Source organism: Mus caroli, chromosome 5 (assembly GCF_900094665.2).
Source record: "Mus caroli chromosome 5, CAROLI_EIJ_v1.1, whole genome shotgun sequence".
Taxonomy (NCBI): Eukaryota; Metazoa; Chordata; class Mammalia; order Rodentia; family Muridae; genus Mus; species Mus caroli.
Window position 1 is genome coordinate 91,130,876 of NC_034574.1, and position 13,522 is coordinate 91,144,397.

General features: G+C 47.2%; 1 protein-coding gene across 2 annotated transcripts in view; it reads left to right on the forward strand.

Moving 5' to 3' along the window:
• The first annotated feature begins 226 nt into the window (after positions 1-226).
• Prdm8 (PR/SET domain 8) overlaps positions 227-13,522 on the forward strand; it is a 19,818-nt gene continuing 6,522 nt past the window's right edge. For both annotated transcript variants that reach the window (XM_029476978.1, XM_021163180.2), the window contains exon 1: positions 227-274. The gene's annotated coding sequence lies outside the window, so the exon portion shown is untranslated. The remainder of the gene's footprint in view (positions 275-13,522) is intronic.

The following is a 13,522-nucleotide window of genomic DNA, read 5'->3' on the forward strand; positions in this document are numbered from 1 at the left end:
GGGATGCTCACGGGAATCGGAGCCCGAGCTTGCCAGCAGGCGACCACCCGCACTCTCCCTTGACCTTCCTTTCCCCCACCCCTCCTCCAGCGCGTCGAGGGCGGGGCTGGGGCTGGACCACCCGTGGGACAACCAACAGTGGCTGCGCAGCCGCCAGGAGAGGGCGCCCAGCTGCTAGAACCTGGCACTGGAGGCAGGCTGTGTCTGGGCGCCGCACCCCAGCTCAGAGGAAAGCTGCTTCGACCGGAAGGACGCCCCCTTCCGTCCGAGAGTGGTAATGACCACCACAAGCTTAACAGCCCACTTCCTCGTTTTTCTTCTGCTCTCACTTGCCTTCCATTTCCTCCCCTCCTCTCCTCTCCCCTCCTCTCCTCTCCCCTCCTCTCCTCTCCCCTCCTCTCTTCTCTCCTTTCCTCTCCCCTTATCTCCCCTTTCCCTTCCTCCCTTCCTTTCCCTTCTCCTCCCCTTCCCTCCCCTTTCCCTTCCTCTCCTCTCTTCTCCTCTCCTCTGATCTTCTTTCCCCCCTCTCCCCTCCCCTCTCCTACCTTCTCTCTCTCTCTCTCTCTCTCTCTCTCTCTCTCTCTCTCTCTCTCTCTCCCCTCCTTCCCCCGCCAGCCTAGTTCTCTTTTCTACTCCGCCCTTGCATTTCGGTAATTTCTCCTATTCTTAGAGTCCGTACAAAGACTTAGGAGGAGTTTGTCTGCCCCTGGGAGATGCTATGGAGGGCGATGGATGGGTTTCCTGCCCAGACTTGTTGCTCTGTAGGATGCCTCCCTGGGCGGTGAGTCTAGCCATCAGCCCGGAGTACGACAACCCCGGGAAGTTGGGGTTTTCCTCAGACCGCGATGGGGGTGGGTGGGTGGGAGGAAGGGGTGTATTTGATCAGGGAGTGAGTGTTTTGGTGAGGAGCGGCGCAGCCTCAGAATGTGAAGCTCTGGGTTCACATTGCTAGCCAGAATAAGTGACGGGAAGTTCAGTCGCTTTCTCCTGAGCTCCTTCCTCCCAAAGCACTCGGGACATTCCATACACTCCTCCCTTAAAGAAGACATTCCTAAGACGGAAAGTCAACCTCCGAGACCAGTCCTCTCTGTTTCTATAGAAGCTGAGGTTGGGGATAGAGAAAAGACGCTATAGGCCACGATGGCCTGGCCCCTGCGAGCCCATCTGACGTCCCCTTTAATCCCCAAGTGTCCCAGCGCGTGCCCACAGTGCCCTCCGGCCGGAGCAGGTTCCATAAGCTCTCAGAGTAAATCCCCTCGGAAACATTAATCACAGCGACCAGCAAGTGCAAACTGCGAGCCCGCCCGGTGTCTGCCCCTTAATCCCTCCCTCTGAAAAAGTACAGGCGGACAGGGGCTCACTTTATTCTTTACAGGAGCGGTCTCTTGACCGACTGGACGTGCTTTCCCGAGAATTCACGAAACCTTGGCAAAAGTAAAGGGATATGAGAGTGGAGAAAAGAAGTGAGGGGATAAACGGGAAAGTGGGGTGCAGGTTAATTACTGCGGAGTAACCCTAGCCAGGAGCCCAGAGATTGGACAGGAACGGCGGCACTGCGGTGGGGGTGGGGAGCAGTTGGGGGAACAGAACGCTGGGCTAGGTTGGGAGCTGGAGTTGGAACCCAGTTCTTTTCCTTCTGTGCTTCAACCCACGTGACCTCACGTAGGCGTTGTCCCCTTGCAAGAATCAGGGTTTGCCCCTTTGGGGCTTGTTGCTCGCACTTGAGATTTCACTATCATGTCGTTCAATTAATCATATTCCAGTTCTCCTATTTTATTCAAAACCGTCTTCCAGTTCCCTCATAATCGTAATTTGCGCCATTGCCTTTTATCTTTGATTAATTAGGAAGCTGAAAATGATAATGGAGGGTTGGACCAATAAATTAGCTTTAAGAACAGACGGACCGACGTCCAGGGTTGCTGTGTGGGTGGGCGCTGCAAAAGGGGGTGGAGGGAGAGTAGCGGCTTCCTGGGCGCGAAATACTCTAGCCGGCCTCAAATACATGGGCTAGCACCACTCCCTGCCTGAGTACTGAAAAGACCCCTTCTCTAGTTTGAGTCTGCACTTGGAGAGCGGCTAGTGAGGGCGGGCTTCACCATTCTTTCTGAATTCTGGCTAGTGGGCTGGGGTTTAGAGACTCCCCTGTTGAAAATATTTTTTCAGCGAGGAGCTAGAAAGTTATCTTTGAATCAGCTGATTCTCAATCGAGAGATTGAGAAAATCTAAAATCAGTCCCTGGCTCCCAAGCCCAAGAGGCAAGCCCCCTTTCTCCTTCCATGAAATCGTTCACGCCTCCAGACGGGCTAAACGAGAGAGCACTTTGCGGCTCTTCACGGCTTCGCTCCAGCCTCTTTAGCTTTCAATTGAAAACCAATTAAAGGTTTCTATAAATCTGTTAGCTCCCCTTTTATCTGGGGACCCCTGATGCATGCGATATTGCCCTTTAGATGGCTCTTCCGTGTTTTGTTTTACAATTGTTGTATCAATATAATGCGGCCTTTCTTCTCCTGTCTCTATAGATACAGATACACAAGGAAAACCAGAGCTATTCAGGCTCATTTGTCCAGGAGCCTAGCAGCGGTGCCCTTTCTCTGCGGCTGCTTTCCCTGGTTCGGTAGCAGCAGTTATGGTAGAAGCAGATGGCTGCTGATTGGGGGAGCTTTGTGGCTCTAATGCTGAATACTTTATGGAAAAGGACTTTACCATGCTTGGTTGGGCAGAGGAACAAGAGGGTGAGATTTACGGCCAGGAAAAATAAATCTTTTTCCAAGTTGTGGCTCCTTCTCACCAGTGTCTCCTCTGCCCCTGGGGTCAAACACTAAGGAATTGGTCTGATTTGATTTGATTCGCCTTTCTGCTAACAGCATTTTTTAGTCAGGATCTGCGTGGAGCCTGCACCGAGAGCCAGAAGTTTATGAAAGACCCCAGGTTGCGGATGCTGCTTCAGCACAGTCTCACCCCAGGGTGACAAGCAGAAGGACGTGCTCTTAAAGGCTGTTGGAGGCCCTGTTTTCCTGTCTGTCTTGCTGAGCGAGGCTTCATTGCTGGTTATCCTATTATCGGTGAGGAACAAAAGGGGAAGCCAAAGCCAGAGGACAGACACTAATCTTGAAGGAGAGAGGAAAATGACAAATATGGAGAGCTAGGTGTGCTTATCACTTTGAAGGGGGTTGAGCTGGAAGGGAGTTTAAGGGATATCTGGGAATGCAACACTGTTTGGACGGAGATTTAAATTCAGTTCTTGAGGGATACACACAGTGCAAGCCTCTGCTGGAAGACAAACTCACCTTAACACATACCCTTTACTGTTCATCTTTTCTTTATCTTTCCTGAGTTTTGCTTTTCTTAAGTCAGGTGTATTCTGCCTCTGCTGCTGAAGTGTGTACCCACACCCACCCCTTGCCTGTAGATGTTGTTTTAAAGCACTGTCACCACACACACACACACACACACACACACACACACACTCCCCAAGGGCACACAGACTTGTCCCTTACATACACTGCCCCTTGAAAGCCTGGCATTAAGACAGGCTAACCAATCTCAATGCTGGCTCTCTTTCTACTTCAGGTATAGTCCTTGTTTTCCCGACCATGGAAATTCCATTTTTCCATTTTAAGAAACTTCCAGCCCTCTTTCTTGTCCCAAAGTCCCTTTATCCTGCATTTCATATTTTATCCTGACCCTAGAAACTTTTTGGAAGGCTGGGGCAGCTTCCAAAAAGGCCACAGTTTTCTACCAAAAATTTTCTCTACATCTCTGAAGCACACTGCTGCCCCACATTCCAGTAGGTACCTTTACATCTTGTTTCCTTCTAGAGAGGAGAAAACATTTAGTAATTGAGGTAAGACTCAAAACTGAGCATGTCAAACAGAAGCGTTTAGATGCTTTGGACAGCTAACTTCTGGCCTTTTCCTAAGTCTAGGCCAAATGTTCTACCACACTTAATTCTTATGCTGACACGTGGATTTTTTTTTCCATTAGATGTACTCTTCCTTCACAGGAAACAGCAGCACCGAGAAGCTGCCTAACCACAGCATGTGACAGAGCTGGGATCCCAACACAAGCCTGCTCTTGCTGTATTGGAAGTTCAGAGAGGTTAAGAGGTTCTCTCAGACACCTAGCTAGCTAATTGAAGACTCAGAGCTCAAACGTACACGTATTCAGCATGCCAAAAATAGAACACTTGACTACTGTCTCCATTATCCTTTAGAAGGAGGAATTTGGGGATCCACAAATGTTTCTGGATTCAGAGACTGGGCTGGAGATTTCAGATAGCTGAAGATCATAGCTTAGGGCAAACGTAAGTAATTCTGGCTGCGGAGAGTGTGTGCGATAGGAGGAAGCAGCTGCTAGGCTAGTAGTAGGTACCAGCACTGGGGAGGAGGAAGGGGTAAATAGAGGTTGAGGGCTAGGGAGAACTTAGCCCTGTCTGTCGCCCAAACAGCATAGGAGCTTAGGGCGTGGCTTGCGAACTATCCCTAGGAAAATTAGCAGTGCTCTGTGCCTGAGGGCTCTGGGGCTGCTGCTATAGTCTCAGCTGCTTGCTCCCGGTATGTAGGGGGGCGGGGATGGGAAGGCTAGACACTTCCTTCCAGCCAGGGCTCGCGGACTTGTGAACAGTGGCAACTGGTTACAGGCCTCAGTTTTGACTCTAAAACCTGAGTTAACCAGTAAACACATCTACAAGTTCCCCATCTTTCTGAGATGTCTTACCTCTGACAATCCCTCTCCTGAATCTAACGTGGCACTGTGATCTGTAGCACCTCCCAGGCTCGAAGCAGTGCTTCCCAATAGGAATGGGGGAGGGGGAGGAAATCATGTCCATTTCCTTTATCCATCTATCCTGCCCTCCTGCAAACTCTTGAGGGCCCTTGCGTGGAGAGGCAGCCAGTATCTTCGATAGATAGAACCCTTAACAGGTTTTGCCTACTATATCTCCCAGTGCCTCCAACCAGAAGTCCTCAGCCTTCATTGAACCCTCTTCATTGAGCGATACACTTCCCAGCTTTCCCAATTAGGAAACAAAGTGATGCCATGGACATCACTGGCATGAGTATTTATTTGCCCTGTAGTACCTATTTCTGTGCGCAGTCGCAGTAACTTCATAAAAGGGCTCCTATATTGCCTTGCATTCACAGATGAGGCTGAACACATGACGCATGCTCCTAGAGCAGGAGCTAAACCCAGTGTATCTCCTCTGGTTGGGGCAGTACGCCTGCCTGTGCGCCTGGTGCTGGTTTTTCTTGAGTCGGGGCTCTAGGCTTCTAACTAAGGAGACTTGTTTATTAATGAAGGCATTGAGACCTCCCCAGGATGTCAAAGACTGAACTGAAACTAGCCCTGGCTCTTGGAAGTAATCCCTTACCATCTGCCCAGCAACTAGCTTTCCAAAACTTGCTCTCCCTGGTCCCCTCATGGAGTCCTTATTGTGCTCCCTGTGGCAGCTCTTGCCAGCTAGTTCAACCGCAGGAAAACGGAGGTTGAGCTAGGTCACTGGCTGCCCAGCCAGTGAGAGTGCTAACACAGAGGCACTCGCAAAAGCTGGGCGACCAGCCAGGGCTAGGTCATGGGCAGGAGCAGGTGGGGAGCGATGCAGGTGAGAGAAGTGTTTCTGTTAGAGCAGGTTTCACCCTGGACACCCCTTTCTACAGGGGTCACCGAGCACCTAGCAAAAGGGTTTGAGAGGAGGCATTTGGAAGGTTGGGAAGCCTGGGGAAAGTGACAGACCTTAGAACTTCACTGAGCCTCTGCTTTAACGGGAGCACCAAACAAACCGGTTGACCTGTCCCTGCTCTAAGTTCAAGGTTCCTCGGGTGCATCTCTAAAGATGCCCCCTCCCCCACTCGCTGTGGGTGCCGTGTTTCTCAGTCAACAACTCTGCATTCTGGCGAATTAATAGAGCCCTTGCCCCTTGCAAGCCTGGGAGATACAGTTGGGTGCTCTCCCATTTGAACTTCTCAGAAAGACTCTTAGCTCTGTCACCTGAGAAGCAGGAAGTTCCCTGACCCAGAAGGACCATGCTTTGCCTTGCCTCCCAAACTAGGCGGAGCTCAGATTCGGTTCTAAACCCAATGAGTTTAGGGAGGAGATGGAATCTGCTGTAGTGAGGATGGACATGCTTTCTCCACAGGTTCAGGGGAAACCTCCCTGGGTGCAAACAACATGCTAGGACCACAGATTAAACCCAGGGATCTATGATGCCGAGGGGGCGTCTGCTCAGACATGGACACCTCACAGTAAAATTATATTGAGAATTTATATCCTTCTTAACTCCACTGTTCTGCCTCTCTCTGGGGCCAAAGGCTTTATCATATAGTTTCTCCTAACATGTGTTCTCAAATCAGTGTAACATGAAGACATGCAGCAAGGAGCATTGAGTTCAATATAGGCATGTAGCCAAGGAAAAGACAGAAAGTCATCTTTTTAATTGCTGATCTCAGCATCTTTTACACCCCTGAAATGTATAAGCAAACAGAGAAAGGGTTAAGAAGTGTTTATTTAGTTATTTTATTTTATATATTTATTTTTTTAATGGAAGATGGCACTTCAAATGTCAGGGAAACAAAGATCCATTTGCCACCATGCCTGGCTGATATGGACAGATCCTAAGGTGAATTTGACCTTTAATTGAAGATTCCCCTGTATGTAGTCCTTGATATTTGAATTTAAATTTAAATTGAATTAAAAATGTTATAGCTACCCAGAGAGAAATGGGGGATGCAGAGAGGGTTGGGGGTAGAGACACCATGAATGAAGTCCATGGCCGTTTTGGCCTACATTGAATTTGAGGCCTAGGATATCACTCTATCATAGTCATTATAGTCAATTATGTTTATTCTTAGGAATATTTTAAAAGATCCATTTGGCAATTTCTAGTACCGTTCATTCTTTAAAACTGAGTTCTTGTTAAAATGTATGGTGGCTCATCTGGTATGTTCAAAAGAACATACATGTCAGACCGTACTGTCTAGTATTTCCTCCACCTCATAAAGTTCTTTGACTGTGGTCTGTAACACCTATGATGTCACTAGGACTTGTGACAAACTTTACATCTTTGAGTTTTTAAGGGTATTAAATTGGAATACTCTTCCAAGAATTCACCTTGAAAACCACATCAGCTGGTGGCTTCAGTCCTTTGGAAAATCTGTCGAAAGTCCCAGGCTTTGCACAGACCATTTGAGAAAACACCCTCCAGTGGTGTTACACTAGTTTGTGTACCTCCTGTTGTCCATTTGCACTGAAGTAATGAAAGACAGTGGCTGGTACACCAACAGTTCTGTTAGCAATCTGAGCAACGGTGTGAGTTAGAGTTCAGGGGGATTTCTAAAACTCTTGCAAAGCAATGTGGATCTCACCACTATTGACTGTGGGTATCAGTCCCCATCCCCCAACTTCTCAAGAGAGTCTCGCCATTAGAAAGGCTTGAGCATGTGAGCAGTCTAGCTAGACTCCTTCCCTAAGAGAAGAAGTGCTTCTGCTGCTCACTCCCAGGAACAGGATTTCCTGCAGGGTATGTGCTCATCTGCTCAAAAGGTTGGGTAGAGTTAGGCACCAGGGAATGAGCCTGCCTATGTGCCAATAAGTGCCTCCTTTTGAAACTCTAGAGTTCATTACAGCTTGACATGAGTGGTGGACCTCAGGCATTGAGTGCAGGAGAAGGTCTTTCTCCTGGCTTTGTGTAGAAGTTGCTTATTGAACCTCTCAACTTGGTGACATTCTCCAAATTTAAGTCAGCCTCCTGAAAAAGTCTCTCTTGAATGCTAAGCATCCCATGATCCCAGTCTGCCTGATGGTGATGAGGAGGGCTGAACAGTTCTCCAGGATCTGATGCCCTTCTGCTCTGCTCACCTCCTATGGGTCTGTTGGGGACCAGTGGTATCAGAGTCTGGGAAGAGCTGAAGAGTCTACAGACTTGGCAGAAAGCTAACTGTTCCTTGTCAGATTTCTAGACGTTCATCTAGGGAGTTGTACAAAGTCTGGCAACATCTAAGGGTCAATATACTAAACTTGGTCCACACACCCTTCTCACCCAGGTGAGGGTGAAGCATTGGTTTTCAGATCAGTAGTGTACCATTTCAGAGCTGGCCTTTCTAGAGCTCACAGTCAGAAGCCATTTGGGCCAATATGCCACCCCTCAAACCTGCCACTCAAACCTGCCACTTAAACCTGCCACTCAAATCGATGAAAGGCTGCCATAGTTGAACATGCATCACATGTGATTTTAAAGGCCAGCTAGGTCTCAGGTGAACTTCAGGGAAGGTGTAATTGGAACTCAGAATCCCTCAGAAGAAGACACAGACTTTAGAAAGGCAGATTGTAGTAACAATGACACCAACATTGGCAGCGTCTACAGTTACACAGTTACGGCAGCAGGAAAGACAGCTGAGGGAAACAATAAAGGAAAAGGTCTTTTTCCTCTTCCTTTGTTTTTCCTTTTCCCCTTCTTTCCTTTCGTCCTTATTTGTCCTTATAGACATAGGTGAGGAAAGAGTCAGGATTATGGACTTCCTCCTGACAGGCTGTAAAATTGTACATCCCATGGGTTTCTGGTTTTCCCGAGACCAGGCCAAGAAGCACTTTTTCTTTTAGATAACCACCCAGTGAACCAACTAACAAGAGAAGGATAGACCCAAACTGACCTTATGTGTGTAAAGCACAAAATGTACTCTCAATCTTGGTGAACCTTTGTCCTCACCAAGATATAAAACAAATACTCAGTTTCATCTCCCATACTCTCTTTAAACCCACCAAGTATTATTCTCAGAATAAAAGAAAAAAAATGTCTCAGTGGCTAAGAGCCTTCATTGGCTGCTCTTCCAGAGGTCCTGAGTTCAATTCCCAGAAACTACATGGTGGCTCACAACCATCTATAATGGGATTAGATGCCCTCTTCTGGTGTACAGGTGTGCATGCAGATAGAGAACTCATATCCATTAAGTAAATAATACATCTTAAAATGAATATTAAAACAAAAACCAGCTCTCAGGAGGTAAAGGCATGTGGATCTCTGAATTTGAAACCAGGTAGGTCTACAGAATGACTTCCAAGATAGCCAGAGCTACAGAGAAACCCTGTCTCGTGCCCTTACTACCATCACACCCCCAATAAAATAAAAAGGGAAATAAGAAATTAAAAATCTCCCATCGAGCTGGGCAGTGGTGGCACACAGCTTTAGTCCCAGCACTTGAGATTAAACACTAACAAGTATTTCTGCTTCTAAGTACGGATCATGAGTCAATTCTTTCCCTTAGGAAGTTCCTTATTCCAAGGGATAAGTTTAGTATCATACTCTACCTGGAAGTTTCTCTTGCTCTCTCTATCTCTGACAACCTCTTTTTGTGGGAACTTGGGAAGAGCTGTGAATGGCCTCCCATAGAGAACAATTCTCCCGTATTATCTCAGAGTAATTTCTGTTCACTGTTAATTGCCGGACTCTTGATCACCGAGACTGTGTTAGTAGATTGCTTTGGCCATCAAATAAGAGATATAAACCAAGATCGTAGGCAGACACAGAAAAATAATGTGTTAGGACAGGGATAATTCCTTAAGCGAGTTCTTCCCAGAGATGCCATTGTTTTTCTCCTGGTACAGTAGCTCAGCTTTTTGAGGCCCTGCTTCTTAATCCTTAGGGAGAGACCCACTAGGAACCAAATTTCCTTCCTTATCCTTTCTTTGCCTCTTCTCTTAGGTCATAAAAAGAACCACACCCATAATCCCTCATCAGCTTCTCTTCAGCCTTCTCTTCCAAAGCAGCACTGCTATCCTCTATCTAAGGGTTGGGGGAGGGGGGAGGTTGTTTGTTTGTCTGTCTGTGATGGAGGAGGGTTGCTACAGCTTCAAGATCCTTTGCTAAACCAGAGCAGAGTGTCTCTTCTTACTCATTATGGTTGTACTTCTAGTCATTTAATTGGAAATAAATCCCAAGGAAAGAGCTCCAAATACATTCATAAATCCATTGTTCTATGTGACTGCCTAAAACTATTGGGTGAAGTGTATTTTTATAGTGCCGGCTGAGGCTGAATAACGGTCTCAACTCTTCATGTTAGCATCGGTAAAATCCAGCAGTTGATTTCAAAATAGCATGTGCACTATCTTAACCCATACCACTGCTAGAAAAAAAAGTTATCTATGGATTTGATTAATACTCTATGAACGATAGTCATTTTGAGCATTTATATAACCAAATAAAATGTGCACCACTTAAAATACCGGAGACCTCTGGAAGTAAGAATTTCAGCACACTCTTTGTTTGGTGATGATCTTCAAACAATGAGATCCATAAAATATGAGGGATTTAACACTTAGATACTTTAAGATCAGGAAGGGAAATTTACTTAGAGGGTGGGAAACATTGAATAAAACATAGGTTGATTACAATATATGTCTCCTTTGGGCTGGAGGGCTACTTGCTTGGTGGCAGGGAACATGAGGAAGGAAAGCCCCCTTCTTCCTGATGTAGTGAATTCTAGGTTCCCTCTAGATTTAGACCTGAAAGCCAAGTTCATGAACTCCCATCTGAAATTCAAGAAACATTCTTATTTCACACAAGGTAGAAAGAAACAAGAATCTAGTCCTTGAAAGGAGAAGCCAGGCAGTGGTGGCGCATACCTTTAATCCCAGCACTTGGGAGGCAGAGGCAGGCAGATTTCTGAGTTCGAAGCCAGCCTGGTCTACACAGAGGAAATCCTGTCCTGAAAAAAATGAGAGAGAGAGAGAGAGAGAGAGAGAGAGAGAGAGAGAGAGAGAGAGAGAGAGAGAGAGAGAGAGAGAGAGAGAGAGAGAGAGAGGACACAATAGTAGGTGAAGAAAAGTCCGACACAAGAAAAGCACCCTCCATTTAGGATTAGTTTTCTAGACTCCTACCTTCTGCAATGGGGTGAGTGCTTTGGTATTTACAGGATGTACAAAGATTGTTAAAATACATGAGCTGATGATGTTTTCTGAGAAAAACAAGCTACATGTTTTCTAAATGATAACCAAAGCAGACACAGAGCCCTGTGTTCCTCTTTTCCTCAACTCATGAATGCAACTAGGGTCCCTAACAGGCCTCCCCTTAATCCTTTTACATCATTCAAATCAGGCCTTGGATTCTACACCACCACAGCTCTCTCAGAGCTCCTTTGCTTATATTTTATGTTGTGAGCCTAGCCTTTGGGGGGCTGGGCCATATCTCTAGCCCTAGAACTGATTTTCTATCATGCTTCCCTATTGTTTACAACTTCTGGTCTTTCTTGTCCTTCCTTCTCTTAATTCACTTAGAATATCTCACCTCTATTCTTCTACCCAGATGCTTATTGTTCCAGGTTTGAGACAACTCTTTCAACATTTCTAACTCTCCAATTCGCCCTCCAAAGAATCAATATGGGGCTGCTGTGTGTGAGAGAGAAAGGGAACAGGAGAAGAGTGAGGAAGAGGAGGGAAGCAAGAAGAGGAGGAAGAGCAGGCAGAGGGTTCAGGAGGGGGGGAAGAACCAATAGAGTCATAAGAAAATTGGTGTTTAAAAACAGCTGCGGACTCTTGCCTAGAGGTAACTGAAGTTTGCCGTTCATCTGAACTCCTTTGCCTGGCTATTTTAAGCTGCACAAACTTGCAAGGGAGAAAGAACACTTTAGCTTGAAGGGGAGCTGCAGACTTTTCTTTGAAAGGTCAGCAGTCAACCCGGAAGTCAGGTAAGGATTTTGACTTTTTCTCCCAGTCTGTGATGCCCCCAGGCCCAGCTGATTTTAGGCAGGAATTATATCTGATCAGGACTGGCAACTCTCTGGGGAGGTGACCAGAAGAAGAAAAAGAAGGAAAAAAAAAAAAAGAAGCCAAAAAATTAACTTCTAGGAAATTCCCCACATTTCCCCATCGCCCATTCTTCCCTGGTAGCAGGTACCTGCAAGGTACATTTTTAAATTTTTTATTAGGTATTTTCCTCATTTACATTTACATTGCTATCCCCAAAGTCCCCCATTACCCCCCCCCACTCCCCTACCCACCCACTCCCACTTCTTGGCCCTGGCATTCCCCTGTACTGAAGCATCTAAAGTTTGCAAGGTACATTTGATGTCTTGCTGGCCTCTAGGCTTCCAGACAGGAGTCTCAGAGCTCTGTAAGGATTATACTGTCAGCTGCTCTTTGCCAACCCTCCTATGCTCACTCTGAGAGGCAAGGACAGATATCGTCTCCTCCTTAAATTCTGGCCCTGACTCCTGCCCTTTAGCGAGTAAACTATACAATTGGATTTATACTCAACCTGACCTATTGCTCAATTGAATTCCGGGAGAGTGGGGGTCGGAATTGAGGGATTGCCTGCGCCACTCAAAGGCCTTTCTTTCCTTAGGAATAGAAAGCCTACCAGAGAAAAACAACCCGAGAGCCCCTAGCGTCATTGTTTTGTGGCCCCCGCAGAAGGAGAAAACTCTCTGGCTGTCAAAGACCTCAAGTCATTAGCATCAGCTGCCGCTCCAAAGGACAAGCCTCTAAGTGGCTTAGCGCACAAACGAGACTCCCGAGACAGTTTCACTCCTGTGATTCCGTCCACTCCTCCATCAACGGCTGGATCTGAAAGGCTCATGAGAGTCCTTCTCAGTAATTTTTTTAACTTTGAACCATCCTTTCTGTATTCTGAGGTCTTAGAATCCTGGCCGCCATTACGGGACCCCCTTGGGAACCACAAAATACAGAGAGAGCACAGAAGGTAAAAAGCTTTAACACCTGAGTCCAATGACCTAGGCTTTTCCCAGCAACGCCCTCCTAGCCCATACCCGCGCACAGACCCTTTGTCCTGGGACCTAAAAACAGCCCTTTAGGTGTCTGGAAGCATTCCAGACTTATCTTCTTACCCCATCCCATTGGATGGGAGATGGCTAGCCGAGTTCCCACCAAATCATACCCCCTGTCGCCAGTATTTACATGGGAGTCTCTGCTAGGTAGCACGAATGCATTTTAAGGAAGTCTGTTTGTCACCTCCTAGGCCACTAGCTTCACAGATCAGCAGCACTCAATGGCCAAAGAATCCCGCGGGGCAATTTCCCGCCCTCCTTTTGGGGGAGCGGGGACATACCACTCAAACTCTAGGGACATATGCAAGTAGTTCACGCGCTGGCAACATAGCCAATTCAACTCTTGTTCTAGGTCCTTTGAGTGCCCAGCAAAACGGAAAAGAGCCGTTCTGCTCCTTCTGACACCTTCCTTCCTGAGCCAGAAACGGATTTTGCCAACCCAGGAGTCCCAGAGGGACCCAGCTGCAGGAGGAGGCAGGCCTGGATGCTCTGGGGGAGGCTTTGCCACTTCGGGAAGGAGCTTAGGATCTGTCTAGCTCGGTCAGGCCAGAAAAACCAGGCTTGTGGCGCCGGAGGGATCTCCCAGACCGGCAAGAGTTAAAGGGAGGGGACGTGGGCTGTCACGCGTCATTGGGCAGATTATGTGCAGCAAACAAAAAGTGTGTGTCTGCGTGCCAGTCAGTCATTGCATCGGGTCCATCTGTACAACTCTCTCTCTCTCTCTCTCTCTCTCTCTCTCTCTCTCTCTCTCT